The sequence below is a fragment of the Brachyistius frenatus genome, unplaced genomic scaffold, assembly GCF_029030835.1.
Source record: "Brachyistius frenatus isolate BFR_SWC_R1_liver_20210118 unplaced genomic scaffold, ASM2903083v1 Contig_113, whole genome shotgun sequence".
NCBI lineage: Eukaryota > Metazoa > Chordata > Actinopteri > Embiotocidae > Brachyistius > Brachyistius frenatus.
In genome coordinates, this window is record NW_027210712.1 from 600,830 (window position 1) to 625,206 (window position 24,377).

Genomic DNA, 24,377 nt, shown 5'->3' on the forward strand with positions numbered 1-24,377 from the left:
GTGAGCAGAAGTTTGTGACACAGCAAGGGTTTTATGGAGAGACAACAATACCGTGATTTCCATATATCACATTCAAGAGAGGATTTTTGTTCACAGTTACAGAACCGTGTGAAGCCAAGAGACTTCGACTATGGACGAGCCGAGAGCAGCCGGTGCTTCCAGTTCTCCACTGGGACTCTGGAGGGCGGACACGTGTCGGTGGTTAACCGCGTTTGTCCCGCCTCCTCCTTCACTGTGATTGGACGGCTGGTGACGAGCGCGGCGCAAATATTTTTCAACTGAAACTGGGTCTGGTTCGCACAAGGCTACTCTAGAATATCGTCATGACGACGTTATTTGTGTGTTAGCTAAAAAAATTTTTTACAAATTTAAAAAAGCGATGAAAAAATTGGAAGACGTCGTTATAGGTACATTTCTGGATGGATGCTTTAATGGATTATCTTTCTGAAAACAAAATGACTCACTCAGCCCTTTAAAGAAGACAAACTTCCTTAATTCAAAAAGGTTTTGTATGTTTTCATGTGCGAGAACGCAAAAAGTGAGTCCATGATAGCAGGACTGGACGTCAAGAGTCCGCATTACGTGAACACTTTAAAGATAAACATAAATGTATGAGTCAAATGAAAGCAAATTAAATTAATATAATCATAAATTAAGTGTTGCTTTATTAACACTTCTACAGGGTACAAAGTCTTAAATCAACTGTTTCACTTGACTAAAATGATGTTAATGATGATGTATTTTTCCTCTTCTGTCTTCATTGGCCAGCAGTTATTTTAAATTGGATTTCAATTCATCCAATAGCCTGTCAGAAAGTTGGGTCTCCCACAGCAGCCCCCCCCTCCCCCCTCTCCGCCTCCCTCACACTCCCCCTCCTCTCATCTCATTGGCTGCCTGAGAGCCTCTAAAATCTGCTCTGGCAAAGCCGGTTGGAAGCTGATCTCAGCCAATGAGGGAAGAGCAACTGTTGCATTCACGTTGCCCTCCTGCAGGGGCTTTCTGCTGCTGCTGCAGCCTCTCAGTCTGGAAGTTGATCTGAGAAAGATGCACAACAAAGGAAAACATATACATATTACAGCCTGTAACTGCAGCACAAGTGATTTTCAGCTCATTTCTACTGTGATCAGATCCATTAAAAAGACAAAAGTGGGTGCTCTGACTTCTTACTGCACTTGATTATTTGTCTTTTGTCCTGCTACTCACTCCCACAGTATTTGAACTAATACCAAAATATATATATATATATATATATATATGATATGATTACTAAAGCAAGCCGAGATGCCGAGAAAGAAAGAAGAGAGAGGATTAGTCTAGTTTCCAACGCCCTCCATCGGCAGCGACATCTCTCTCTCTCTCCTCCTCTCTCTCTCTCTCTCTCTCTCTCTCTCCCTCCCCCCCCTCTCTCTCTCTCTCTCTCTCTCCTTGCTGCTGCTGCTGCGCGCCCGTTCACTTTCCCTCACACCGCTTCCACGGCTCTTGGAGGGAGGACGGATAAAAAAACGGCGCTGACGGTCCCGGATTTTGATACCCGAAAAAGGAGGGAGGGATGCTACGGTGATTTCCCCTTCTTTTCCCCCCTCCTCTGACACCCACCTCCTCCTCCTCCACTGCTCTTCATCACTTCAGTCTCGGCACCTTTACCAAGACGCACGACAGCTCTGTCTCTCGTTTTCTTTTTCCAATTTGAATCCGCTCGGTTGGTTCTGGTATGGGTTTTTGCCTCTGCGCTCCAACGAGGGAAACCGACTTGGCTCTGCTTTGATTTTTTTTTTTTTTTTTTTTTTTCCACGCGCACGCAGACAGATAAAAAAACAAAAAAAACAAACTGGGGTTTCCATCAGTGGATGTGTTGGACATCTGGTAAAAAAAAAAAAAAGAAAAAAAAAAAAGAAGAAAGAAAGAAGCAATACTACTTGAGAGAAGTGCTCGTTTTCTACTGGCTTGTATGTATTGGGGGAAATTTTCCTTGGAGACGGGGCTGCGCACGGAGTCGCTCACTTCCAAGGTAAGAACCGCATGAGTTTAAAGGACTGGGGGGGGGGTGGATTTGGTCAGTGCTACATTAACACATTTCCATTCATCTATTTTCTAACCCGTGTGTGTGTGTGTGTGTGTGTGTGTGTGTGTGTGTGTGTGTGTGTGTGTGTGTGTGTGTGTGTGTGTGTGTGTGTGTGTGTGTGTTTCTCTCTCTGCTCATCTGTCTGCGCGTCTCCGTCTGCAGAGGCTTTACAGAGCGCAAAAAGCAGGCGAGAGGGAAACAAAAAAAGTGGAAATGTTTCGGGATGCTGGGGGAGGATTGTGAGATTGTGGATGAATTCAAGGTTGTCACACGAGCACAGCTGCATATTCGTTTTATTTTTTTATTTTTTTTTTTAAAGGTCACTGTGGGAGGATGTCGGGAGTAAATAATCAAATAAATATGTGCCATAAACTCGCAGATGCGTTGCGTATTAACGACGGTACCGGCGTATGAGGACTGTTGTGCTGCTGGCTGTAACAGTGCAGACTTTCTTCGGTCCTCCGTGGCCACTGGATGACGGTTGGGATTTGAGCGGTTTTCACATAACACTGCATTTTTCTCAAGTTTGTGTGCGCAGTGTGTGCCTACATATTTGCACTTCTTTGGTGTGTGTGTGTGTGTGTGCGTCTGCGAGCGCATGTGACCGTGCCTGTGTGTGTGTGTGTGTGCGTGCGTGTGCGTGTCTGGCCACGTACACTGGCTAATCTCGGTGCATATAGGCTCCGTTTCGCTGCCTCGGTGCCTCCCGGCGGCTCCGCGCAACGGTAACGTACAACTTTTTCTTTGCATCAGCGTCAACAAAAGCTTGATGTCTGTGTGTTTTACCGGTCAAATCACAGCATTCCGCAAAAAGCAAAAAAAAATGTCACTGATTCCCTTCAACGAGCCCAGTAAAGACACAGTTGCTGGTCTTTAGTGTGACAGATATATTTCCTCTCTTCTTTTTTTTTTTGGCATGTAGCTGACTCAACTTCTCATCTTCCTTTTTAGTCAATCGGGGGTATTTTTGCATCTTAAATCATCCACCACAACTTCTCGTTTCTACTATTAACGACGGTTCTTTGCCAGGGTTCATTAAGACGTTGGTGGAATTAAGTTTTTAAAATGTTGAATCCCTTCAGACTCCACCCGGTTTAGTATTCAGTCCATTTCAATACTTCAACCAGAGCTGAGCGTGTCCTTGCACCTTTTTTTTTTTTTTTCCCGGCGTGCGCCATGAGCCGGTGAAACTGCATAAAAATTGCATACAGATCACTTCGCCCGTGGGCTCACTCGGTGCTCATTCTGCACTCAATTAGGTCCACGAGTTTGGCTTATCGTCCCTGCAGGGGCCACATTAGATCATTTCTGAGATTGTTGCAAAGAAGACATCTGGTGAAATATGCTTTAAAAAAAAAAAAAAAAAAAAAAATTAAATGAATGTGTCCGTGGTTCGGGGATCTCTGCGTGGTGTTTTGGTCTGATATGGATAATTAGGGATAGATGATGAAGTGCTGAGTATGAAGTGAGATATCGGAGTATAATTTTGAGCATCTGCAATTCCGCTGCGTACTCACTGGTTGAGCAGGGAGAGGGAGAGAGAGGCGTTGACTGTAGGGCTGTGGACTTCTTTGGTATTCATGGCACAGCGCAGAGATTGCTGCTCTCAAGCAGGCAATAATCTCCCCTCCTCACTCTCCACCTCTCTTTTCCTTCTGTCTCCCACACTGTTGCTCGATGAAATGACCCCCTCCTCCCCCCCTCTCTCTCTCTCTCTCCCTCACCTCTGCTCACCCTTTTTGCATTCCCCCCCCCCCTTCCTCATCACTCCCTGACTCTCTCTCTCTCTCTCTCTCTCTGTACTCCTCAGTCTTGTGGGAGCCATTGAGGAAAATCATTTGCTGCTGCTGTATTTTTATTCGACAGGGGGTCCCTTTCCTTTTCTTTTTTTTTTTCCCAGCCAAGACTCGGCTTCTTTTGCAGGACTATTTATCCTTGTGGTGCCTTTAAAAAAAAAAAAAAGAAAAAAAGAGTCTTCAGCCAACAATGGAGAGACAGATTCACAGAAAGAGATCCAACACCTCTGTTGGGAACATCTTGTGTTACACCGTCACAGAGTTAGCTACCGGTTTTGTTACCACGTTGTTTTGTGGTTTCTTCTTTTAAATTTATGGTTCGGTTTTGTACTTTTTCAGACAGCTCCTCTCTGTTTATTTATGCCCTCTACACTTTGCCAATTAGTCCACAGAGCGGTCAACACTGCAAAGGAGAGAAGCAGAATTCCCCTCTTCTTCTGTTTGAGTTGACTTTGTGATTCAGTGGCCACTTAAAAGACACATCACAACACAAGAATGCCTCTAATTTTTGGTGGGAAATGCTGATTGACATTATGACAGACTTCCATGTAAGAGCCTTTTTTATTTTTGAAAATAGCACTTTTGCATGTTTGCTAAATTCATTAATTATGTCTTCTAGCTACAATAGTTTAGTCACATGGCAATGGAGTGAATCAGAAGGAGAGGATCAGGAGGCAAAGAAAGAGGAACAGAGTAGGAAATGATGGGGGGTGGGGTGTGTGGTCTGCAAGAGCAGAGGAGAGAAACAACAGGGGCGGACGACTGGAGGAGCAGCAGCTGAGAATAAAAGACTCCTATCAGGATACAAGGAGGAGGAGGAGGAGGAGGAGGAGGAGGAGAGGACAGGGCAGCATGACTTCTATCTGAGCTGAAACGAGACCTGCAACTACAAAAACGGCCTTAAGATTGAACAGTTCCTGCACAAACAAAAAGTGTATTTTGTGTTTCTATATCTAGGGGAAAAAGTGATTGTATAACAAAAAATAAAGCAGGACAGGCACACAGAATTCCTTTTCCTTGTACCGGTATAGATCGTTGTGCTATTTAGGGGGTGAGCCGTATACAGAAAACCTGGCTTGGATGACAGATGAAAGCAGGGGTGGGTGAGGTATCAGGGTTTTTTTTTTCACTGATGTTCAGCCAAGAAATATCGCACAGAACCTGACACAGAAATGTCGTCAGGTTTGTTGGATTTTCATCGGAGCGATTTTTGGGACCTGGCAGAGGAAATGTTGTGTTTCTTATAACTAAAGATATGATGCAGAAATGTTTGAAAGGACGCAACAAGGTGAAGGCAATACACTCTTATAAAGGTTACAGATTATGTTGTCTTTGTGGGGACTTTTTTTTTTATGAGTATACAATAGGCACATTAATGCCAAGAGATTCCTCTGATCTGTTTATCTCTACAGGAGACTCTGGCCTGAGGCCAGCTACAATCCAACATTGATTTTACAGATGAAATCCTCTTTTATCCAACTCCTTTTTTTTTTTTTTTCATTGTTCCATCTTTATATTAAAAAAAAAGGAACTCTTAAAGTTGTTTACTTCCATTGATAATGCAGACAAATCAAACCACTTTTTTTTTTTTTTTTACAGATTTCATGGCCAAAGTTGTGTTGATCTTTTCCAAATTCTTGAAATGTGTAAGGAAGAATAAAAATTAAAAAACCGAAATAAAAGATAACCTCACCCGCTGGAAGGAGTTTAAAGGCAAACCCGACTACAAACACTGCAGACGTGGCTCAGCGGGGAGGCGGCAAGATAGAGGGGATTAATTCATTACACTGTAATCATTATATTTATATTTAATCAGACACCAGCTGCTCGTTCTCATAAGTCGTAGCATCGTAGACCAGATTTCTTTGAAAGAGGGTGGGAAAAAAAAAAAGAGAAAGCCTAGAAAGAGAGGAAGGGAGGGGAGAGATTCTAGCAAGATGAAGAGTTTAGAAAGAAGACAGATAGAGGAGGAGAAGAGGGGAACGGATGGATGAGATACACGGGAGAGTTTTCGAGGTGACGACAGAGGGAGCTGTTGGGCTTCGCTGCAGCCCTGCTCTGCTCTGCTTTCTCCTTCTTTTCTTTTCTAATTCTTTCCCCCTCTCTCTCCCTCCCTCAGAGGGCCAGTCAGGGAGATGGAGAGGTAGTTAGGCTCCCCAGGGATGCAGGATTTAATGTGTACGGCCTACACACACACACACACACACACACACACACACACACACACACACACACACACACACACACACACACACACACACACACACACACACACAAATCTAGTCTGTCTGGATAAGCATGTCCACTGTGACTGGTTTCTGTTACCTTCACGTACACATTACCTCCCGGGGAAAGTGGAAGGGGGGTGGGAGGGTGGGGGGGGGGGGCATTGAGGGGAGAGAAGTGAGTTCTCCCTTCTGCCTCTGCACTATTTTATTTTGTTTTCCTCCTGATAGAAAAGAAGCCGACTCGGCACAACACACAACTGGTTAAACATCAGGCTTTTTTTTTTCTTTTTTTAAACTCTGCGATTGTTTTCAAATCCGTCTTCATCTGTTTTAAGACTCTCGATGTTACGCTGATTTATAATTTCCGATGTCCGCGTGATGAGATTATAAACTCATAATCTCCAGACTCGACCAGATGAAATGACGGAGTCGGTAATTAGTGTTTTTGACCTCTAATCCCTTTTACTTGCCCCCCAGACAGAGAGAGAAAATGCATTTGATGAGGGTGGAGAAGGAAACGTGGGGAAACGATTTCCTGGGTATCGATTCATGTGAGGAGGCAACACAGGTGGTTCACTGTTGTTGACATAGTTTCCTTTGCAGTTGAACACAGTGGGTTTAGTTTCCCTGGCCTTAAACTAGAGTTTGTATGTTCTTTTTTTCTGTAGCTCATGTGGTTTCAATTATCCCTACAGTGTACAACTGTACAACTGGAAATTGCAGAGCACTAGTTCCAGTTCATGCAGTGTTATCAAGTTCTCTTTTTCTACATTTCCCTGCTTCAGTGCATGCTGAGATTTCTTGACTGTGCATAAAAATAAATAAAACAAAAGGACAAGAAAATGATTAAAAAACAAAAAAAATGTAAAAATGAAATATGTTGAAGTTAAAGTCAATAAACTGGAAAATGTTTTCAATTTTTTGGGGGGAACAGAAACAAACTAGTAGCAGCGTGATTAATGGAAACGTCCCGAGCGCTCATTATTTGATAAGAAAAGTCACATTGAAGTCATTTACGTAGTGCACTAGTATGAAGAAGCTGGACGGATGCACATAAAGGACGCAGCGACAGGAAAACTGCACCCGCAAATGATACCAGCAAACAACAAGGACAACCACTTAGAGCAATTAAACAAAAACATGCGGTGGCACAGAAACACTCCAGAATCAATTAAGTGCTGACTTTTTAAAACTGATTTCATTTTTATGGCCCTCTCATCCTCCAAACATTAGTCTCGCTCAGCCGGACTTATCTCCAGCGTGCTGGTGACGGTCGGACTGCACTCATACATCATTCTGCTATAAGGGGAGGGGGAGGGGGGGGGGGGGGGGACAAACGCTTTGGCTTGTTTGTATCTCTTTTCAACCAATTGCAATTGTCGTAGGCGGTGGGATGCACGATGAAGCAGAATAGCGTCCTGGTGGAGCATCTGGATGTAAGCAGGTGAGGTTTGGCATGAAAATGGGGAAATTCTGAAAAGAATCACCTCAAGGTCCAACTTTTTTTTTTTTTAACCCGAAGCTTCCCATTTTCGGTCTGAAGGTTTCTGCTCGGAGGTTGTTGTTGTTGTTGTTGTTGTTGCTTCACGTTACAACCAAACGGCAACCAACAGTGAAGTGAACGGCCGTTTGGTTTGGAGCCAGACGTGACCATATTTGGGGGAGGAGCGAGCGGTGGATCTGACTCCATCTGATTGGAAACCCGGCGATTGCCAAGTCCCGCCCACCGATAGCCGTAACCTGACTGCACCACCAGGCCTGTCAATCAAACAGACACGCCCCCCCCCCCAAAAAAAAAAAAAAAAAAAAACCACATCATTTTTAAGTTTATTTTCTAATTATTGACTGAGAATTTTATGGGAGAAGTTCAATGGGAGTCGACAGAGGCTTTTTGGAGCTGGCCTCTAGTGGCTCTCTGTGGTATTGCAGCTTGAGGCACTTCCACATCTGCCTCATTTTTCAGACCCGGAGGCTACTTCCACTTTTATGTACAATCTATGGTTACAACAGATCCATCAAAAGGGGAGGAGCCTGTCTACTAAAATATTCGGCAAATGGTGGGCTTATAGCAATACCAACATTACCAATCTGGTAGTTTGTCTCCAGTTGCAGCTGAATATTGCTCCACGGTTTTGCGTGACCTTTTCTCTGCGAGGCTCGGGCAGAAGAGGCCTTGTGGGATTTACTGCCACATGACGAGGCTGCGGTATAATTGCGATAATGGCTGAGTGTGGATCGATGTTAATTCAGGATTAATGAGTGATTCCATCGATTTCGCTATTGATGATCAGAATACAGTGCTGACGGGGATATTGATTGGATTACAATGAAAATCGATTACTCCAGATAGAGTGATATTGATTGGAGCACCTTGCGTCTGTGTGTGTGTGCGTGTGTGTGTGTGTGTGTGTGTGTGTGTGTGTGTGTGTGTGTGTGTGTGTGTGTGTGTGTGTGTGTGTGTGTGTGTGTGTGTGTGTGAGAGAGATCAGATCTGCGTAATCCGGTGTAATTTGTTTTCTGTGACTGTGGTGAGGTGCAGTCAGGTGGTGTGCGGTCTCATGACACCGGTCACATGAGAGAAAGAGAAGCTGAAGGTTGTTTTTGTTTTTTTCTTCAGCCAATTTGAACTGCATTGCTGCTTTGGTAGTCAGTACTCAGCGGGGAGAGACACCAAACAACAGCGAAAGAGAAGGGAAAGAGAAGGATGAAGGTCAAGAAGAAAGTTCATCTCAATTATTAATTTCAAGATTTTTCTTTTTTTGCAATTCTGCCATCAGTTTTGTCGAAAAATAGTGATCAATGAGAATTTCTGTTTTTTTTTCCTTTCTTTAATGCCAATTAATAATTCATAGCTTGAAAAAGCTTCTGATTTGACAAGTTTTGTATGACAGTACAGCAGAGTCAGTGAGAAAGAAAGGAAGGGAGGCTAGTTTTCTGCGTGCAGGTCAAGGAGAGATTTAATGAGTCGTTTGCTTCTCATTATTCAGGATAACAATTAACTGTGTGTGTGTGTGTGTGTGTGTGTGTGTGTGTGTGTGTGTGTGTGTGTGTGTGTGTGTGTGTGTGTGTGTGTGTGTGTGTGTGTGTGTGTCTCTCTTTACAGCCACCCATGAATGAAGCGGTCATTCATAGCGGTCTTGCCCTTGCCGTCTCTCACTACTCATCTTCTCACTCATTCTTTGTCGTTATTGATTAATTTCTTCAATCTTATGAATCATTTTCTTTATAAAAAAAAAAAAAAAAAAAAAGGAAAAGAAAAATGCATGAAAGAAGCCCACGGCCATGTCTCGTAATTACGCTCGGATATTTTAGTTTGACAAACAACAGAAAATGATGACTTGCTTCTCAAACTTTTTTCTGTCTTCTCTATCCATCAGCTGTCAGACGGAAGCCATCAGTCTCTTTCCGTCTGTTTGTCTTTCTCTCACGCCGTCACCTCCATCACTCCATCTGCCCCCTCTATCATTTATCTCCATTAAACTTGTCAACACACACACACACACACACACACAGACAGTGTCAGAGAGTGTGTTTGCAGACGGTGTGTTGTGCAGGTGATTACCATAATTAACATGGTTATGTTAATTGTAGTGAGTTAATTTTGCTGATGGAACACATTTGTAAAGGTGAACTCTGTGGACAGACAGCTATGGCCTCAAGCTACGGTGTGTGTGTGTGTGTGTGTGTGTGTGTGTGTGTGTGTGTGTGTGTGTGTGTGTGTGTGTGTGTGTGTGTGTGTGTGTGTGTGTGTGTGTGTACAGGTGTGTTTCGCCTGTAGACAGAATTTATTTTGCGTCCGAGCTGACACAGACACACAAAGGTTGAAACCAGAAGCTGGACACAAACACACACACACACACACACACACACACACACACACACACACACACACACACACACACACACACACACACACACACACACACACACACACACACATACATACATACATAGAGTCAGTGGCCAGCCCAGAAAAACTGAACTGCTGCATAGAGCTTATCTGATTATGAGCAGGGTTAGGTAGAGGACTCCACATCGCAGACATGCAGATAAACTGACTGATAGATAGTTTCACTACAAATTGGCATCCTGGCAGCTCAGCAGTCTAAAAAAAAAGAAGAACATGTAACGCTGACCTCCATCTGGCCGACATCGTTTGTCATTTTCGTCCCTCCGCTGCCTGCGTTTCCTTCGTTTGTTGCCGCCGTTTAGACTAACGAGAAAGTGAAAAATGAAATCTGGACGACACGGCGCGGACGGGACGGAAATAACCGCAGACTGGACGTTCGGCTGGAAGGCGAGAACGCGCAACAAATTGTTATGATGCGCGGCGTCCGAGGTCACGGTGAGAGGAGGGGCTCCGCGGGAGAGAAACCATCTCCAACACTCTTTTCTACAGCGGCTTCCATCAAGACAGAAGAGATGTGGCTGATTCAGCTGTAAAACCACGTTCGAGGGTGAATCATTTTTTGAAAGAAAACATTGCTGTTTGTTGCATCTGCAGGTTTATGCAGCTGCTGTGGCAGCGTTGTTATGTTTGCATTGTGTAATATGGCAGCCGAGGGTGTCAGGTAACGGCGATTTTGACCGAGCGACAACCAGCGGTGACGTCAGCCGTCGGTTTGGGAACGGCCGTCATGAAGCGTCGAGTTCAGATTTTGGCCGGCGCCATTTTGCTAGTTGGGAGCAGTTTGGAGCAGGAAGTGACCGTGTTTGGACGAGCGGCGGATCTGACTCGATCTGATTGGAAACCAGACGATACTACGTCCCGCCTACCGATAGCTGTAGCCTGACTGCACCACAGACCTGTCAATCAAACAGACACATCCCCAGAAACACCGGGTTTTTTTTAGGTTTATTTTCTAATGAATGAGGGATTCTTTTCAGATGGACCTTCAGAAAACTAATAAGAAGGAGCGACCTCAGCTAAGAGCACACAAAATAACTCACGGAGGAATCCTATTGACTTAGAATTTCATGAGAGAACTTGAATAGGAGTCTATTGAGCTGGAGGCTTTTTGGGAGCCAACCTCTAGTGGCCCTCGGTGGTATTGCAGATTAAAATACTTCAGCATCCGCCCTATTCTTCAGACCCGGAAGCTACGTCCACTTTTATATACAGTCTGTGATTTAAAACCATTAAACAGACACACTTCAGGTGTTTTGTCGACCTTTGGACGGTTATGAGACCACGAGATTCAAACCACGAGGAGTTAAAAGATGTTCTACAAACACTGCCTATCTGACTCGAGTTTATATCTGCAGCACTTGGACAAATATAAAAAGAAGCGTCTTTGCCACACATATTCTAACATTTCAAAGTGTGTATGTGCGTTCGGCGCATTAACCGTGCTGGCAAGGCCTGCTCTTGATGTCAAAGTAAAGCTTTGATCACACTGGGACTTATCTCGTAGTTCTCATCCACTCCTGTCTCTTCCCCTCTCTTGTCCTCTTCATCCCCTTTCCTCCCTCCTTATCTGTCCTCTTCTCCTCTGTCCTCCCATATTTTTTTTTCTTCCCCCTTCCCGTCCTCTTCAGTATGCCTCTTCGCCTCCGCGCTCCTCTCCCTCTCATCTGTATTTATCTCCAACCGCCGCCGCAGTTGAACGCAGCAGTTACTCCCTGAAAAAGTTCCAAAAATAAACCTGGCTGGAGCAGATTTGTTTTTTTGTTTTTTTGAACTCATAAATATACAACAGGACGGAGGTGCTCCTTGCCGCTTCCTGTATTATCACTTTACATGATTTATTTTATTTTTTTGTGCTGAATTAAGCACCAGATGGGAAAATATGAAGGATGTCTCCTTTGTCATGAATCAAAAAGTAAGTTTACTAAAGAGCCACCCTGCCCAAAAAAAACCTCCTCATTCCTTATTGATTTAGCTCTGATTATAAAAAAAAAAAACAATAGACAAGAAGCCTTGAGATTATATATCCACCGTCTTAACCTGAGACCACACACACACACACACACACACACACACACACACACACACACACACACACACACACACACACACACACACACACACACACACACACACACACTTTCGAGGCTCTGAAGTGCTGGTGATGCGGCAGATGATGCTTCGCTCACGCACAAACACAAAAAAGAATCGAGGGACAAAGCGAGATAACAGTGCACATGTGACACTGACACACATTGTTGTTGCACATTTCATACACAAAAAAAAGCCTGTTTTCCTTTCTACAAGACAGAGCATCACTGCAAGCTTGACCTCTTTACCATAATAACCTCTCTTCATTTGCCTCCCTCTGTCTCTTCCTGTTCGTTTCTTTGTGTTTTCTTTTTTTTTGCTGTCCTTACTCTTTTTTTTTTTTTTTACTGTGCCACTCTCGCAAAAATCCTTTTTTTTTTTTTTTTTCCTTTTACTGTCCCTCTGATTTTATTCCCCCCCTTCCTCTTCCTCTCCAACCATGCTTCATTGACCGTGACACGTATAACTGTTTAATATGATTGAATAGGACCGCCGCCTCTTCATTGGACAGTATTCATTTCGCGAACGGCTCAACTCCAGTCCAATCCCTGACCATGACTCAGAGATCTACAGAGCAGCATTTGTATAAAGCAACATCTCTTTATATTTTTTCCATGTCTTGTCAACTCTCCTCTAAGTTTTAGTTGGCATATCTGCGTATTTCCCTTCTTCTCGATCTCTCATCTCTCTCTCTGTCTCGTTCTTCTTCTAAATAGTCTCCCTTTCGCAGTCTCTCGCCGTCTTTATCTCCCCTCTTCCACCGTGTTTTTAGGTTTCAGTTGCAGCTGTGACTGCGATGACCTTTTCAGTGAAAGGAGAAGCAGTGAACGAAAGATACAGCCTCCTCCAGGATTGGCTGGTTGTTGTTTGTTGCCACAGAAAATGCCGGCGATACATATAAAGGGAGCAAAGGTGGCCGGACTGATGCGAGGCGGATCGTCCGCCGACACTTTTCCTTCACGCCGCCGCTAATCCACGTGAAATTTAATTTAAACAAGGAATTCAAATGGAGGTTGTTTTTTTTGTTTTAGAAGTTGTTTCTGCCCTTTAAAACATGAAGAGAATATTCGGTTTCTCTTAAATTCAACTTTCACCAAAGTCTGTGAGGCCGATCGAGTATAAAAGTATTTGAGGAAATGTTGAAAAGAATCAGAATCAGCTTTATTGGCCAGGTATGTTTACACATATAAGGAATTTGACTCCGTTTGTAACTTTCTCTCTTAATGTATAAGCACAAAAAACAGATATAAATAGAAATATATACACCTAAAGAACGGTGCAATTGCACCTTGTGCAAGTGAGGATGGTGCCATTGACTATTGTACACTGTTATTGCACACAGTGACGGTTTGTGGGTGAATGTTTGAATCTGGAAAATAGCACTTTAATGAACTGATCTGGCAGCGTCTTCTGTACGTGGGTAGGAATAGGATAGGTACAAAATAAAATGGCAACGGTTGTCACCACAATTCATTCGATAGTCCCAGGTGAAGTTATTTTCATTCTTCCTTTGAGCCATTTTCATAAATCGTAACGTGTTTCCAGGGTTCACGCGAAGTGACATCAGATTTGTCACAACTGTGTATATTTGTATTGTGACGTTAGGAAAGCAAATGCCATCCTAGTTGTTTATATTCTAGGGGCAAGGTTGGACAAACAAGGTCACTGTGTGTGTGCTCGTGTGTGTGTGTGTGTGTGTGTGTGTGTGTGTGTGTGTGTGTGTGTGTGTGTGTGTGTGTGTGTGTGTGTGTGTGTGTGTGTGTGTGTGTGTGTGTCACACCAATGTGTCCATGCATGGGAGTGTTTTTCACATCCGAGTGCCAAAGCTGACCAAGCAAGGTCAGCGCGCAGCCTTTTGTGTGTTTGCGCGCGCTCGTGCACCTGAACATCAACCAGAACCAGAACAACAACAACAACAAAATAAAAGTCCTCTCAGGCGGTCTCACGAGTCCATGTCACCCCCTCCCCCCCATAAAAAATAAAGGTGAGATTTACAAGGTCATCCCACGGTCTCTCGGTGTGTAAGCATGCACCGCTCCTCGTGCTCTTATCTTTACCAGACCTGAAAAAAAAAAAAAAACCCAGACACGGTTTCGGTTCTCAATCGAAACCCTCAGATTTTAAAGTGAGATTTTTAGCCTTTTGGGTTTGTGTGCATGGTGAAGGAATACGAGGAGGTTTTTAGGAGTTTGGAGTCTGCAGACAGCCCTTACAAGCCTTTACTGTAACAACAGCGCGCCTGCGGGTTACAAGGCGTACAGGGGTAAATAGATCACTGCTTGTCTAGACAGCTGTTTTGACCTTTTTTTTATATATATATATATATATAAATATATAAAGAAATAGTCCTGATGTTTTATTCACAGAGCATGCTAATATTTTATTCAACGAGGAAATGCAAGAGCTGTTTAGAGCGATTCGAGCTGAATGTCACCTGGTTTCACTCTGGAGATGAAAAGAAGTGTATCAAAGCGAAGTATCCGGCTGTGACATTTTGAGGCGAAAAAACAACTCCTCTCATTATGAGGATCTCCATTTTCTTTTTTTCTATTCATATTTGTTCAGATGCAGTATTTTCCTGATGGATTTATTCAAAGCGACTTTACTTTGAGAGGTTGAGTTTGCTTGAGGACACTCCGCTGCATCGACGCCGAGTGGAGACGCTCCGAAAAAGAAGCTCTTTGCTGCGAGCTGGAGTTTTTTTTTCTTCTTGAAAGAGCCTGCGCCGTGAGAGGTGGGGTTTGAGATCCTAAAGGATACAGTGGAGCTCCCTGTATCGTGTAGAATGGATTTTTTTTTTTTTTTTTTAAATTTTAGCGGTTCCCCCAGAATCTATGGAAAAAGGGTTTTGATCATATGTGCAACTAAATATTTTACTGCTAAGCTCTGGGCGTGAATGCAAAAACATCTGACACGTCAATCAAAGCTAAAAATAAATAAATAATACAAAAAATACAAATAAAATGCATCAGTTTGGGGGGACATTTGGCAAAAAAAAAAAAAAAAAGAGAGATTTGCAGATTTGTCAGAATTCCTATGGGGGGTGAGTGGGACGTTTGGAGAAGCAACGGCGGAGGCTTCCTGAGGTATGAAAACAACAAAGGGCTCTCTGTGTCAACCTGGAGAAAGAAGGGAGGGAGGGGGGACTTGGCTTCACCATGTGAGGATGGAAGAGAGGGGGGGGGGGTTATCATCAAGTATCCTGGCAGGCCCGTGCATTGGTTTAGAAAACAAAACAAAAAAAAATGGGGAGGGAAGATGAGAATGGAGAGCAGAGGGGATCGTTTCGGGGGGAGGTGGGGATGTTTCGCGGCACAATGACCCTTGTGTCCTCCGCCGTGTCTCCGAGTCGAGTGTTTGTGGGGAAGCAGAACTCAGACGGGTAATTAGGGTCATTACACATGCACGGCAGGTGTAATGGTCCGCGGCATCGCCGCTCTATCTCGAACTCTCTCGCCTCCGCGTCCCGCCCCCCTTGTTCCCGTCAGCTCGCCATCTTTCTGATTAAGTTATTAATCATTTCAAAAGAATAATTTTAAAAGTTACAAAACAATACGCTGGTAAACTTGGAGTGAAACTTTGTCGAGATATTTGCTTAAAGTTACGTATATCTTCAAGCCAAAACCCTACGAGAACAAATGTCATCATGCAGATCAATAGCATGTAGAAATGAAGCCCTGGTGACCTGTTGTATTTAGTTTATTAGTGACGGGTCAAAGGTCAAATCAATCGAGAATCCAGCCTTGTTTTAAAGTCAGACTAAAGAAACTAAATATTAGCCTATTTCTTTTTCTAGTTTCCAAGTTTATATCCTTTATGTCCAACACTGATCAGCTGACATGAGGGAATAACTGCCTGTTAAATATTGATGAAGATATTAGACACCCTGATGCGCACACAGTTCGAGAAGCATAACCATCCCTTTGCGCTTCATCGTCATCATCATCATCATGAAAAAACAACAACTCGAGAGCTCTGAAAGCACGGCAATGTCTTCTAGGTGAAGAGATCGTGAACCTGCCTTTGAGGCCTCAGCGTTCGGCCTAGTATGAAGTCTCCACGGGGTAATTTGAATGTAAACAGCGAGCGTCAGTTACTAGATAAATGGGATGTGGTGGGGAAGTGTGTGGGGGGGGGTACATCCCAGGGCTGAAGGGTGGTCTTTAGAGGCTCAGTGGCATCCACTATGAGAACTTGTGTTCTGCCCCTTTGCCTCCTCAATAGAGCAAAGCTAATCTGAGTCTGCTTCTCTGTCTCCCGTCTCTTGGGCGACCGTCCCCCCCCCCTCTCCCTTCTCTCCATTTCTCTCTCCTTTTTTTTTTTTTTTAATTCCATCTCCAACCTCAGCCCCGACTGAGGCCGTCTCGCTCAAGGACACTCTGAATGGACACAAGGTCGCATCGCGTTAAAAAGAACTGTTGACCTCTTGAGCCGGCGATTCGTCTGTCAAACGGCTTGACAGAAACCGGCTGCGAGTGCACAGAGGTCTCCGTCCGACTGTCCGTCCGACTCTTTCGCGTGTCCCAATCACATGCTGAATGTGTTGCGTGTCCAAAGCAGAGGACCTTGTTGGAAGAAATGTCCTTTCACTGAAAAAAAATAAAGGAAATAAGAGTGGTGTCTTGATACATCCTTTTCCTCTCTATCTCACCATCTCTGCCCCCACATCACCGGTCCCCCGAGGGTCACGGTGTCAGCTGTTGGACAATAGGACAGCTGTATCCAGATCAGGCGGAGAAGCCACGAGCCCCCGGGGGTGGGATTAAGCGAATTAGTAGCTGTCAATCACCGTGGCATATCATGGATAGTTGGATCGATACCCGGGATGAATGGAGGGGAGATGTGGGAGGGGGGACAGATGCACAGATCGGGGCTGGCAGCGGGGGGGCGGGGTAGGTTAGCCGGGTGTCGAGATGAATTGAGCAGCGAGCGTGGCAGGATGGAGGGATGGGGAAAAGAAAAAAAGGGTGGCGAAAGAAAAGAAGGGAAGTCAAGGGGAATAAAAAATGATCGCTGGAGGATGAAGAGTAAAAGGAAAGAAGTGCTGATTTGGCTTGAACTGATGCATCACAGCTAAACAACCCAAACGAGAGATGAGAGGTGACAGCGTGAGATGTTGCTTCTCACTGCAAACAAAAAAACACTGACAGGGTATTAAAATAGTGCAGATGAATGTAGATATGAAAGAAAAAGATGTAGGCAGGAAGAGGAAATTAAAAAAAAAAAAAGAGAGGATGTCAGGGTGGGGGGCGGAGAGGGGAGGGGGCAAAGACAGAAGAAGAAAAATATCCACAGAGATAAATAAAGGCCGGTGCCATAATAAAACTTAGCCTCGGCTCGCAACTTCCCCAGAGAGGTGTTCAAAAAATGAATAGGCGTGCAAATCAGTATCTCCCTCCATCTTTCCTTCCCGATCATCTCTCTGCGTGCCCCATCTGTTTTGATTTGAAGTATTTATGGGCGTCTGCTCTGTACTCCCATCGGAGATTTGCGAGAGACATAGAATTTGTTTATCACGGTAGGGGGACATCAGAAGATCGCATCTCCTTGTAGGCAGCTAAAAAAAAAAAAGAAGAAAGAATCAATAGGGCTCAGAAGTGAGAGAATGGAAAAGGGCAGGGAGGGAGGAGGAAGAAATGATGCAAAAAATGAGAGGAAGTGAAGGAGGGGGGGGGAAGGGAAAGAAGTGGTGATGCGGATGGTTAATGAAGAAACGTGGCGTCGTATTCATGCGGGGGGAAAAAAGAGAGAAAAGGGTTTCGGGAAAGATGTGGTGGAGGCGGCGATACGGACTCAAAGTTGGGTCAATGAAGTCGGGGGGAAAAACAAAACAAAACAAAGAATGGAAATGAATGGCAGAATGGTGTGAAAGGACACAGAGTAGAGTGGAAAAGGAAGGATGGGGATGTAAAAAAAAACAAAAAAAAACATTTCTGCTTGCACATCTGTCACATTTTAGGAAATAAATGGGAACGCTTTCACCAGCAGAAAGACGAAAGAGCTAAAAAAAAATTGAATGGACTGTGTAGTTGACAGGAAGAAAAAAAAAGGGGGGGGGGGCAGAAGAGACAAGAGGAGAAGGAACCGAAGATTGCGAGGATGGTATACGAACATCCAAACAAATTAAGGATGGGGTGGGGTGGGGTGAGAGGGGGGGGGGGTGGAGGATGCTAGTGACACAAAGCCGACAAAAACAGAAGTGGAACAAAAAAAAACGGAGAAAAGACAAGATGTTTTTGTTTGTTTGTTTTTTTTTTAAAGGAGAGGGGAAGTTGCGAGATGAAAAGAGGAGCTTGTATAAAAGTAGAAGAAAAGGCCAGATGAGTGACGAAGAAGAAGAAGAAGAAGAAGAAGAAGAAGAAGAAGAAGAAGAAGAAGAAGAAGAAAAAGAAGGAAACGGGACAGAATTAGCGGAGGCAAAAAAAAAAAAAAAACACGGGAAGGAGAGGGTGAATGTGACACGCCGAACATCTGGCACGATTCTCTAAAAAAAAAAAAAATGTCTCCGGCCTTTTGAATTTGCGCGTGTGTGTGTGTGTGTGTGTGTGTGTGTGTGTGTGTGTGTGTGTGTGTGTAAGAGGGGTATTGGGTGGGGGTTGGGGGGTGGGGGGGGGGTTTGTTAGTCTAAAGCACACAGAGACACACCGACCGGGACCTGCCACACTCACTTATACACGTCTGGATGGACACGGAGAGAGAGAGAGAGAGAGAGGGAGATCGAAAGTTTGAGAAAGGAGAGGCCTGGCAGACACACACACACACACACACACACACACACACACACACACACACACACACACACACACACACACACACACACACACACACACACACACACACAAAAGATGGTGGATGAGGAGGGATGGATGGATGGATGAAGAGAAAGAGGACAGATGGAGGAATCGGTGGAGAGATTTGTTTTTTGATTGATTTATCATTCTCTCTCTCCAAGGCCACTGAGTCATGTAATCATCGGGAGAATATATTTATTTCGTTTTTATCTCCCCACCCCTCCACCCCTTCCTCCCCCGTTTATCGAAGGAACGTGTCGTCTCCGCACTTCGTGTCCGCCCGGAAAGGCGACGCACAAAACCTCCGACACGTCGATGTAACACTCGCGTAGAAAACATACGTCCTACTTTTAGCTGTCTTAATCTCCCGTGACGTGTTTTTTTGTCCTGATTACTTTTTTTTTCAGCCCGTTTTTAATAACCTCTTGAGATTCAGCGCTCTTTAAATCTAAAGCGATGCATTTTGTCCCCCTTTTGTTGTTGTTGTTGTTGATGTTATTAATTCTAAAACTCTTAAGTGTATTTTCCGCCTGTTTTCGCTCCTTTTTGGAGTCTCTGAATAATTCATGATGTTTCATAAGTAACATATTGTTCAAACTTTAAGAGGAGAAAAATACTCTCCTTTGAAACTTTTAACTGTATCTGCTGCATGTTGTCGGACTAATAAGATTATTTTTGATCAACTTTCAGTCGCGAATAGTTTTGAATAATTCTTCTGCCTCTTTCTTCTTTGTGTCCTGCTGTCCTTCCTGATCTGTTTGTCTCTTTAAAAGTGTATTTTGTTTGGGCTTTGAGATCTTAACAAGCATATTTTCCGCCTGCTTTAACCCTTAAGGAGACGCTGAATAATTCATCGGGCTCTGCTTCCACTAGTTTTGCTAATGGCTCAGTCACAAAGCCATACATTTGTAAATGAGGGTAATCCACCTTTATGAGCCCATGTGTTTACAGCACTGCATGTGTGTGTGTGTGTGTGTGTGTGTGTGTGTGTGTGTGTGTGTGTGTGTGTGTGTGTGTGTGTGTGTGTGTGTGTGTGTGTGTGTGTGTGTGTGTGTGTGTGTGTGTTTAGGCGGGTCAGACTCAGGTTTTAAGACAAGGAGCGTTTTGTCAAACAAGAATTTTGTGTGTGTGTGTGTGTGTGTGTGTGTGTGTGTGTGTGTGTGTGTGTGTGTGTGTGTGTGTGTGTGTGTGTGTGTGTGTGTGTGTGTGTGTGTGTGTGTGTGTGTGTGTGTGTGCGTGTGAGCTGTCGAAAGCTGAGTGCTGCCAGGATTTGTAGCTGTGCTACCACAATGACCCTTTCATCCGAAGAACCATCTGATTGTGTGTGTGTGTGTGTGTGTGTGTGTGTGTGTGTGTGTGTGTGTGTGTGTGTGTGTGTGTGTGTGTGCGTGCGTGCGTGCGTGTGTGTGTGTGCGTGTGTGAGCATGTGTGTTTGAAGGCCTCCTTTCTGTGCGACCCGATCTCTTTATCTGCCCAGAACAATAAAAGATGGAGGCCTGAAGGCACAGACAAACGGAGAGACAGACAACAGACGCGGAGATAAACAGCAGGACGTGACGAGGACGGACGGACAGACAGACAAACAGGGGTTGGACTCCCAATATCTTTACTCCCAATCTGTCAGGAGAGGTCAAGCTTCCATACCTGCCTCTCTATCTCGTCAATAACACAGGTTTCTCTTCAGCGAAGGACAGATCTGATGTCGCGGCTCTTCTGTATCCGACAGCTGGATTACTCCCGTCTGGAAACACCACCTTGTCCAAAACCCTTGTTTTTTTGTTTGTTTTTTGTTGTTTTTTTACGTGGAACTGACACCTTTACAGCAACACCAAAATATGGTCAAATTCCTAGATTACAAACATCAGCAGCAGAGAGAAGAAGTGCGAGAGAGAGTCAGAGGAGAGAAACCAGAGCGAAAGCAGTGAAGTAGAAAAGCTTTTTTAGCCGCAAGATAAGAGCATATTAGGTCGAGTACAGGTGGGGAACAGACTGGAGGGGGGTGGGGGGTCGAGGGGGGGCTGTGAAACGCTTCATTAGTTCTTGATGAGGCAGGTTTTCCAGCCAACAAGAATGAGTGAAGAACTGGAGAGGTTATTTCCACTTGAGGAGCTCAAAGACAGATTAGACTTAAATTATATCTACTTAAAATAACGTTACACGAGTGTTCCTGCCACAGCGAGCGCCTCGTCTATTATCGTTGACAGGAGTCGGCGTTTTTCCGACATATTTGTGGCCACCGAATATGGAAAAACAAAACCAAAAAAAAAGAAGAGAAAAGAAAAGATAGAAAGGGGAAGAGGAGGAGAGGGAGAGAAACAAAAATGGAGTCGGAAATGAAGAAGCTGCAGAAGGAAAGGCAAAGAATAGGAAGAAGGAATGAGGCAAAAAGGAGAAGTGAGCAGGTCTGGCTTGTTCATCACAGCAAGGACATCTGTGTGTGTGTGTGTGTGTGTGTGTGTGTGTGTGTGTGTGTGTGTGTGTGTGTGTGTGTGTGTGTGTGTGTGTGTGTGTGTGTGTGTGTGTGTGGTGCCAGTTTTCCAGCCATGAATAGCTCTGTTGAGACAAACCTGGTCTGACAGCAATCACACACTCAAACTACCTGCTTTGAGAGGATGCCATTTTGACTTGCTTTCTTTCTTTTTTCCTTTTTTCTTTCTTGCTTTCTTTCTTTCTTTCTTTCTTCCTTTCTTGCTTTCTTTCCCTGCAGATGTGTTTTTTTTGGCCCTCTCAGACTCCTAATTTGATGAGTTTTCCATGGCTGGGGCCCCTCCGAGTTCCTCAGCGCGCATGACATTGTGTGCAGTTTTGGCACATGACCGAGCTATTTTTGGCATTCGGGATAGGTTGGACATGCTAAGCAAAGTCTGGGTTCATTCCTCACCGCTGTTTCTCATATTTCATATATTCTCTTTGTTTATTTTTGCTGCTGCTTTCCGTCCTTCGACAACATTTGACTCCCTACCTCCTGCCCTTTTCTCTGTCTCTTCACGTCCTACCTCTCTACCGCACAACCTTCAGAGTCAGGAAACTACTGTATAAAGTGTGGAGAAAGAAGTTTTGTTGAATGATTGATTGAGCCGAACTGAAGTAAACGCTTTCTGAAGAAGAAAGAAAAAGTTTCCTGACATACCTTTACAGACTTCTAGTATCAGGGTCACATTAAAGAAAGAAAAGACAAGAGGATGAAGATTTTTTTTTATTATTATTATTATTTTGCTTTCAAGGATAAAGCCGACATCTTTAGAAAAAAGAGGAAAGATGAAATTGCACTTTACTCATTCCAACTTTCTCGAAACGTTGACTTTATCTTCCGAATTTTAACTTAATTTGTGAAATTTCAACTTTATTCTCTAAACCTGGACTTCATTCTCGACATTCTTTTTCTCTTATTCTCGTACACGTTTCAGCGGTACTGTATCACTTTGTTTGTTTTTTTACACGAGTCAGGCTTTTAGAGCAGAACTTGAAAACTCAGATCCACATTTACTAAACGTTGAGGAAAAAAAAATTGAGAATCAAACTTCAATCTGATGCAGAGAATCAGAGCTAGTGACTGAAAATCAATGGAGTCATGAGTGACAGTACGAGTCTGGGTGGTCCCTGAGGGGGCGGCTGTCGTTGAAGAGACAGTAGTTGGTCAAAACTTCTAAGCATGACATTTCAGTGGAGGGAGGATGTAAGAGACAATACAGTGAAAGTAGTAAAGAGTTTAGTGTGAAGAGGGAGAGGCCCTGTAACGTCACTCATTTCCATAACACTACGGTCCACTGCTGTTAAAGGGACAACTTATTTTAATGGTGTTTGTGTGTGTGCGCCGGACCCGCAGGGAAACACAGCAGGAGGTTAGAGAACACACACACACACTACACACTACACACTACACACACAAACAGTAAACGAGTTGCCTGTGATGTAAATGCGTCTTTTTCCCCGTGGCCCTTTTTTTGTTTTACGTCTGTTGTTTGTTCCTGTTGAACAGTCAGTGGCAGCTCCCACTGTTCCCTCCGCCATTCAACATTTTCACCCTCAACTTTTAACCTCCTCGGCAACACAGAAGAAGAAGAAGAAGAAACCAGACGCCCCGCTGGCCGTCTGATGCATTAGAAAGGACGGGGAATGTGCCGTCCAAACACAAAATGTCTGTTCCTGCCTATTTTAATTCTGGGGTTTTGTTTACCTGCCGCGTTGTGACACGACCAGAATAAAGGGCACTTCCTGGCGAATCACAACACGCGCAGGGCACGCTGATTTGAATGGAGGTGGACCGTTGGATCCTTTTAAAATCGTTGTTTTACTAAACAAATAAGAGGAAAAAGGACAAACCCTTCTGCCCTGCACTGACACTCAAATAGATTTTATGTGGCGTAAAATGGCGTGGATGTCAAAGGGCAGCAGACAAGACAGGTGGATTTTTTTTTTTTAACAACAAATCAAATCCTTGAATAATCTACTTATCATTTTACTGGCTTTTTTTTTTTTTTTTAAGTACTTTATAATGATCACATACATCGTCTGTGGATCAGCAGGGAGGCAAACAGGTTTGGGGAGGCATTGCGTATGGATGTCATCATACCCACTTGTGCTCACAGGTAATGATGCCTCTCCCTTTATCTTTGTCTCGGTGTGTGCAGAAGTGTCTGTGTGTGTGTGTGTGTGTGTGTGTGTGTGTGTGTGTGTGTGTGTGTGTGTGTGTGTGTGTGTGTGTGTGTGTGTGTGTGTGTGTGTGTGTGTGTGTGTCAGGAAAGTACGACAGAACCAGACAAAAGTAACCTTGTTCTGCACATGAAACATTTCAAAAAGGTGTCTGTGCATCCACCACAAAGGGAGCGGTGGGGAAAAACAGGGAGGTAGGTGTGTGTGTGTGTGTGTGTGTGTGTGTGTGTGTGTGTGTGTGTGTGTGTGTGTGTGTGTGTGTGTGTGTGTGTGTGTGTGTGTGTGTGTGTGTGTGTGTGTGTGTGTGTGCGTGGCGTCTGCAGGTGGATGGGTGGCACAGATCGAGAGATTCGAGTGGGTGTCTGTCATTTCGGTGTCCTTGGAGAAGCTGTTCGGTGTCTCCGCGGCGCTCTTTTCCCTTTAATTGTTTCACTCCGTCTTCCCCGCTTGCGTCACAGCTGGCGGTCGCGACCGAAACAACAGATTAACTATGAAGTGATAGTTATTTATTACATACAAGGCCAGTAAATGAAAACTAAAAGTAATTTAGATAGTCATTACCGCGACGTGAGCGTTTCGTCTGTCTCCGGCGGCGACGTCACTCTGACGTAGGCTGCAAGTCAACAACAATAACAGAGAAAACAGGGTCTCGTAAAGACCGATAAAATGACTCCAGTTGCGTTTGCTGTTTCCTAACCTGTGTATCCGCTTCTCTGTTTCCATGTCTGTTTGTTTATTAACACACAGCTAACATCTCAGTCTGAACACAGAGCATGACCCTCCAATTGTTGGCGATTGCAGAGCACACAAGCTGTCCACTTGCTGGATTGATTAAAGTGGAGCTGCCCT

The 24,377-nt window shown here is 44.2% G+C and overlaps 1 protein-coding gene across 1 annotated transcript in view; it reads left to right on the forward strand.

Moving 5' to 3' along the window:
• Nucleotides 1-1,473: 1,473 nt before the first annotated feature.
• cdh11 (cadherin 11, type 2, OB-cadherin (osteoblast)) overlaps nt 1,474-24,377 on the forward strand; it is an 85,629-nt gene continuing 62,725 nt past the window's right edge. Inside the window, exon 1 of the mRNA XM_069712881.1 lies at nt 1,474-2,008. The gene's annotated coding sequence lies outside the window, so the exon portion shown is untranslated. The remainder of the gene's footprint in view (nt 2,009-24,377) is intronic.